Raw genomic sequence first — 6,226 nt, forward strand, 5'->3', positions numbered from 1 at the left:
GAAGTGGATGGTGGGTACGGGGTCTATCTGGGAGCGGGTGGAGGCGGCTTCGTGCAGGGGCTCCAGCTTGGCAGCCCTGGTCACGGCTCCCCTACCGCTGCCGCCGGCCAAGTACACCACCAGCTCGGTAGTGGTGGCGACCCTGCGGATATGGGGCCAGTGGAGGAGGCATGTAGGGGAGACGGGGGCGTCGGTTTGGGCGCCAATCTGCGACAACCATCGGTTTGCCCCCGGGAGTATGGATGGGGGGTTTCGAGCATGGCGGCGGGCGGGGGTGGGAAGAGTGGGCGATATGTTCCTGGTAGGAAGCTTTGCGAGTTTGAGGAGCTTGGATGAGAAATTTGGGTTGGTAAGGGGAAATGATTTTAGATACCTACAGTTGCGGGACTTTGTTCGTAGACAGGTCCCATCCTTCCCACGCCTCCCGCCAATGGGGATCCAAGACAGAATAGTCTCTAGGGGGGAAGAAGTGTCTCTGATATTTAGAAGGTGCTCATGAGGGAGGAAGGGTCCCAGACGGAGGAACTGAAACTTAAATGGGAGGAGGAGCTAGGCGGGGAAATGGAGGACGGGCTGTGGGCAGAGGCCCTGAATAGGGTAAATTCGACCGCGACATGTGCCAGGCTCGGGCTGATTCAATGTATGGTCGTTCACCGGGCCCACATGACGGTGGCTCGGATGAGCAAATTCTTTGGGATAGAGGACAAATGCGCTAGGTGCGCGGGAGGACCAGCGAACCACGCACACATGTTTTGGGCATGCCCTAAGCTGAGGGGGTACTGGGAGGGATTTGCGGGCGTCATGTCCCAGATGCTAAAAACAAGGTTGGCGATGGGTCCAGGGGTGGCAATTTTTGGGGTTTCGGAAGACCCGGGACTCCAGGGAGAGAAAGAGGCTGATGTTTTGGCCTTTGCTTCCCTGCTAGCCCGGCGACGAATACTATTGGCGTGGAGGGACTCAAAGCCCCCGAAGACTGAGTTGTGGCTTGCGGACATGTCAAGTTTCCTGGGTATGGAAGAAATTAAGTTCTCCTTGAGGGGATCTGTACAGGGGTTCGCCCGGAGGTGGCAACCATTTATTGACTTCTTTGTGGGAGAGTGAACGTCAGCGGGGGGGGGGGGGGGGGGGGGGGGGGGGTAGAGTAGAGTAGGAGGGATAACATGGCGGGTAGTACCGGTGGGAGAGAAGCGGGCTTGTGCAGTATGTTACGATTGAAGTATTGAATGTACTTGGATGTTTGCACATTTTTGCCTTTTTTGCTTTCTTTCTGTTGATGTCTGTAACTGTTTACAAAGCCAAAAACTACCTCAATAAAATTGTTTATTAAAAAAAAATGTGTACTTCCTGAACGTCATCGACGAGTTCTCCCGCTTCCCCTTTGCTATCCCGTGCCCCGATATGACCTCCCACACAGTCATCAGAGCCCTACACAGCAGCTTCACCCTGTTTGGTTTCCCCAGCTACGTACACAGCGACAGGGGTTCGTCCTTTATGAGCGACGAGCTGCATCAGTACCTGCTCGACAAGGGCATCGCCTCGAGCAGGACTACCAGCTACAACCCCAGGAGGAATGGGCAGCTGGAGAGGGAGAATGCGACGGTCTGGAAGACCGTCCTACTGACCCTCCAGTCCAGGAATCTCCCAACCTCCCATTGGCAGGAGGTCCTCCCCGACACGCTCCATGCCATTAGATCCCTCCTATGTACAGCCACAAACCAGACCCCTCACGAGCGGCTATTTGTTTTTTCCAGGGGCACTACCATGGGGGTTTCGCTCCCAGCATGGTTGAGGACACTGGGCCCGGTTCTCCTCCAGAAGCACGTCCAGACACACAAAACTGATCCACTCGTTGAGAGAGTGCTCCTACTCCACTCGAACCCCCAATACGCGTTCATCGAATACCCTGACGGCCGTCAGGACAATGTTTCCCTCCGGGACCTGGCGCCTGCAGGTTCCAACTCCAACACTACTACCACCGAGGTACCCCTCACTCTACACCCCACCCAACCCACCGCGCCCTGCGCCCTCGCACCTACAGGTTCACTGCCCGTGCTCCGCACCCCCGCGGCTATGGGTTTCCGGCGCTCCCCGTCGCCAGTTGAACCAGTCGGGTACGAAGCTCGGACTGAATCACCCCCGGAGTCTGCCATCGACCCTCACCGACCGCCACCACCCAGCCACCAGAAGAGGCTGCAACCCCAGCACTTCGCCGATCCCAGAGGATGACTCAGCCGCCGGACCGGCAAAATTTGCAGACCCATCACCCCCGCCGGACTTGATTTGTTTACAGGGGGTGAATGTGGTGAATCATAATCCTAGTAATTCACACTGTGTTATATTATATGTGTTGTGTCTTTGTGAGCTCTGTATACGAGCAGTTGCGCGGCTCTGCCCATAGGGGGAGATGAGGAGTTTGTACTGGGCTCCACCCTTGGCTCCACCCATGGCTCCGCCCATGGCTCCTCCCTCTAACCGGAAGTATAAAGATCTGCAGTTGTGAGCCTGCTGCCAGCTCATCTCATCGCAGGCAGGCTCAGTTGTATGACTATTAAAACCACTGTTCACTTCCAATCACGTGTCTTGTGAATTGATGGTCACATCACCTTGCTAATGGCAACAGGATATGTGGCTTACTGATATCCTCCTGAGGTCATTGTCCTTGATGAGTTTTTGCAGATGTGCAATGCCCATTTCAATGGATTGGAATGGGGAGGTTACAGTGATACGAATCCGGTAGCCATCTTTGGCTATAAGCTCAAGTCATGCTCATCCTTTGTTTTAAAATTCTGTTTTTAAAAGTTCAATTTGCGATTTCAGCCAGTGGATTTAAAAAAGCACTGTTATTTGGAATTAGGTGTGTATTTGTGACATCTCCAGCCCATGCAGAACAAAATACAACTACAGGAGTCTTTCATTGTACGGTTTTTGAAGTGCACCACAAACACATACCTTATCAATCTTACACTGTTATAGCTATGCTCTGTTTAAGCTTGAACTTCTCAGCACCCTCTCTGGATGAGCCACAATTATAATCAAATCTACTTTGCGGGTTGGGGTGTGGCTTGACGATCGTTTTGAATTCCACAAAAGGCACCAAAAAGAGAGGGAGTCAATTGTGCAATTTGTGACTGTATTAAAAAGACTTGCAGAATACTGTGAGTTTGGTGAGGTGCTGAATGATGCAATTAGGGACAGACTGGTCTGTGGTCTGCCAAGTGAGGCAATGCAGAAATGGTTGCTAACCGAGGGTAAAAAGGACATGGAAATAGCTGTTTTGACGGAGCTGGCAACGAAAAAAGCTCAGAAACTGAGTTTGAATATTCGGATACACAAAATATCACATTAATCAACACCTAAGAGTTTCAAAACTTGTTCATGTCGTCGATGCACAAAGCCAGGGCATTCAGTTGCAGAATGCTGGTGCAAGGATATAATATGCAGGAGCTGTGGAAAACAAGATCATAGAGTGTTTCTGCTGGCAGAAAAAGCAAGCTACGAGCTAAAATGATAAGAAGCAAGAGCAAACCAAAACAGCATGTAAACAGAACAAAAGAGGTGTTCAAGCTGTGCAAAGGGGTCGAGAAGAACAAGACGTTTCAGTCTGAGGAAGAATTATCACAGAATGTGCTAGTCATTGCTGGTGCTACAAATAGATACTGGATCACTCCACAGCTGGATGGACAGTCAATGAGATGGAACACGACATTGGGGCAACAGTCTCATTGATACCAGAGACAGATGATGAGTAAAGTGCATGCCAAGCACAAAGTGCATTCCAATCACTGAAGAGTGTGATTTCACTGCGCTTACCTCTCTTTGATGTGGTCAATGCTTACAAACATTGGGGTTTCCCCCTTAGGCCACTGAAGCACAAAGGAAAATGAATGAATTAAACCTCCAGATGGTTTGTAGAAGCTGTCAATTACAGACCATAGAAAGCTATGAATGGCTTGCAGATGGATCGGTGGGAACCAGACGCAGGTCACAGCTGCTCTCCTTCCAGGATTGGACATGTAGTGCTGCAAGGTAAGTGTTACAGCTGCAATTCTTCGCACTGCCCCTCTCTAGCAGGGAGATCCCGTATTATAGGGTCCCTGTGGGGGTCTCCATGTTACAGGAGTCCCTGTGGCGGTCCCCCATTACAAGGTCACCCCCAAAGTTGGTTGGGGGGGGGCACCCAGGCAATTTGGGGGTAGGGGGACTGCTCTGAGATGTGAGCGGGGGGGAGAGAGGGTTCAAGACCAAGTTGCAGTGGGCGGGCGGGGCACCGTGGGACCTCGCTATTGGGCCTCCAGTTCAAGGTAGCAGCCCGATAGTGGGATCCCCAGGGAATCCCTCATATTCCACGCCATGCATAGAATTGCATTGAACGCTGAATGGCTTACTGCTTTGTGCTCCAAGGGGGATTTTAAACCGGTAGTAATTCAGCTCTGATGGAACCATCAATTCACCAGACACGTGTTTCCGATGTGAATCTAGGCTTTAATCGACTTACTTCAGAGCCAGCCTGTTACCTGTCAATGAACTCGTAGTGACCCAGGCTGACTCTGGACACGGGTACTTATACAGCTGCACTAGGGGGAGGAGTCATGGGCGGAACCAAAGGTGGAGCCCAGTACAAGTTCCTAGGTGCTCTCAGCGCTACTCCCCCTAGTGGTAGGACAGCGCTGCTGCGCTTACAACAGTGTGAATTACGTATATATTAACATATATTACATTCACCACAAGCTCCAGCGGGAGAAATCTCCCAAACAGAGAATCTGTATCACCTGCCACAATCAATGTCTTGACGAATGCTAATCTTGTTTTGGAAAAATTAGGGTAATTTTCCCTTTCTACAGTGTTCTGGCACTTGGCTACGTTGGAACGTGGGCTTAGAAACTTCTTGGCCATGGATGCTGTCTAGTTAGTTTATTGACATACCAACAGTTCACTCACAGGTGACCAGGCTTTTCCCATTGAAAGCACACCAGGCGGGTCCCCTACCGATTTACCATCTTGGTTCTTTTAAAAGTTGGGTATTGAAAATTTCCCCTCTCTCGACCTTGATTCAGCTTCATCTACTTCCTTCTTATAGTTTTCTATAAGAATTACTGGATCCCAGTTTACCATGAGCTAGGAGTCTGTGTGCTTCCTTGTAATCATCTGCTACGATGGCTGTCTTTCGAGACTTTTTGCTCTTCCACATGGGTATTTATAAAAAGGGGAAGGGAGATTTTGAACTCCTCAATAAGAATTAAACTTCAGTAATTCTGCACTCAAGGTAGCATTTTTGATCATCTCATAGTTGGATAAACTCTCGTTGGACAATAAACCTGGTGGCCTTTTCCTCTTAATCTGCTTTGCAGTAGCAGGGTCCAGACCTCTATTGGTCACTTCAATCGCTTTGCAAACTTTTCACCTGAAATGATCAAGAGAATGCTTCCACCTGCTCCCACCCACTGCTATCAATTGGGTGTGCTTTAAAAGCTCACCGCTCAGCTGGAGGCAGTTCCCTTGCTACTGGGGCCTTCAGTGGGTCTTCCCTTTTGCAGTTTGAGCTGCCTTAACGCTCTTTCCTGCCTCTCCTGGAAAGCCTCTCCGTGCTCCATTTGCTGGAATGCTCCTTCCCCCTGCTGATCCTGTCTCTCCCTTTCTTCTTTTTTGCTTGTCTCTCTCGTTCACTTTCCTGGTTTTCCAGCTCTAGTGTCCATTGTGCCAGCTGCGTCTCCGCCAATTCTAGCCTGTCTCTGTTTCACATTCTGGGCCTTTTTCCGGTTCTTCAACCTCAATTTCAAAATGATTGGCCATGAGTTTTAGAATTTTGGATTTCCTCGCTTTTGGATGGATATTTATCGCTGAATGCTCCTTAACTCGTTAATGGCTTTTAAACTGTCCTAAGCTGCACACTCTGTTCCAGGAAGGTATTGGCATTGAATGTGGATATTTTCTGTACTGAAGTATAGAAAATCTGCATTGAAGTTTTAAAAATTAGCTTGAGGGATCGATTTGCTTCCCCACTTTCAATTTCTCCCTTGTCTGTGGAAACAACCACAGATGTGGGGCAGCCAAACATTTGTTACGATCAGTCAAGGAGGGGTCAACAGGCTCCCCTCTTTTCCCTCCCCTAATTTAACTGCAACATTGTTTCTCTTGAAAATGATATACTTGCCCATTCAATACGTTATTAACTGTTTATGTGCTGTGAACATAAAAGAGCCAATCATAGAATTTACAGTGCAGAAGG

The 6,226-nt window shown here is 49.6% G+C and overlaps 1 protein-coding gene across 2 annotated transcripts in view; it reads left to right on the forward strand.

Annotated features, from left to right (window-relative positions):
- The window catches only part of fkbp16 (FKBP prolyl isomerase 16), a 229,748-nt gene that overhangs the window by 36,370 nt on the left and 187,152 nt on the right, over nt 1–6,226 (forward strand). The gene's annotated exons all lie outside the window — the stretch shown is intronic.

The sequence above is a fragment of the Scyliorhinus canicula genome, chromosome 12 (genome assembly GCF_902713615.1).
Source record: "Scyliorhinus canicula chromosome 12, sScyCan1.1, whole genome shotgun sequence".
Taxonomy (NCBI): domain Eukaryota; kingdom Metazoa; phylum Chordata; class Chondrichthyes; order Carcharhiniformes; family Scyliorhinidae; genus Scyliorhinus; species Scyliorhinus canicula.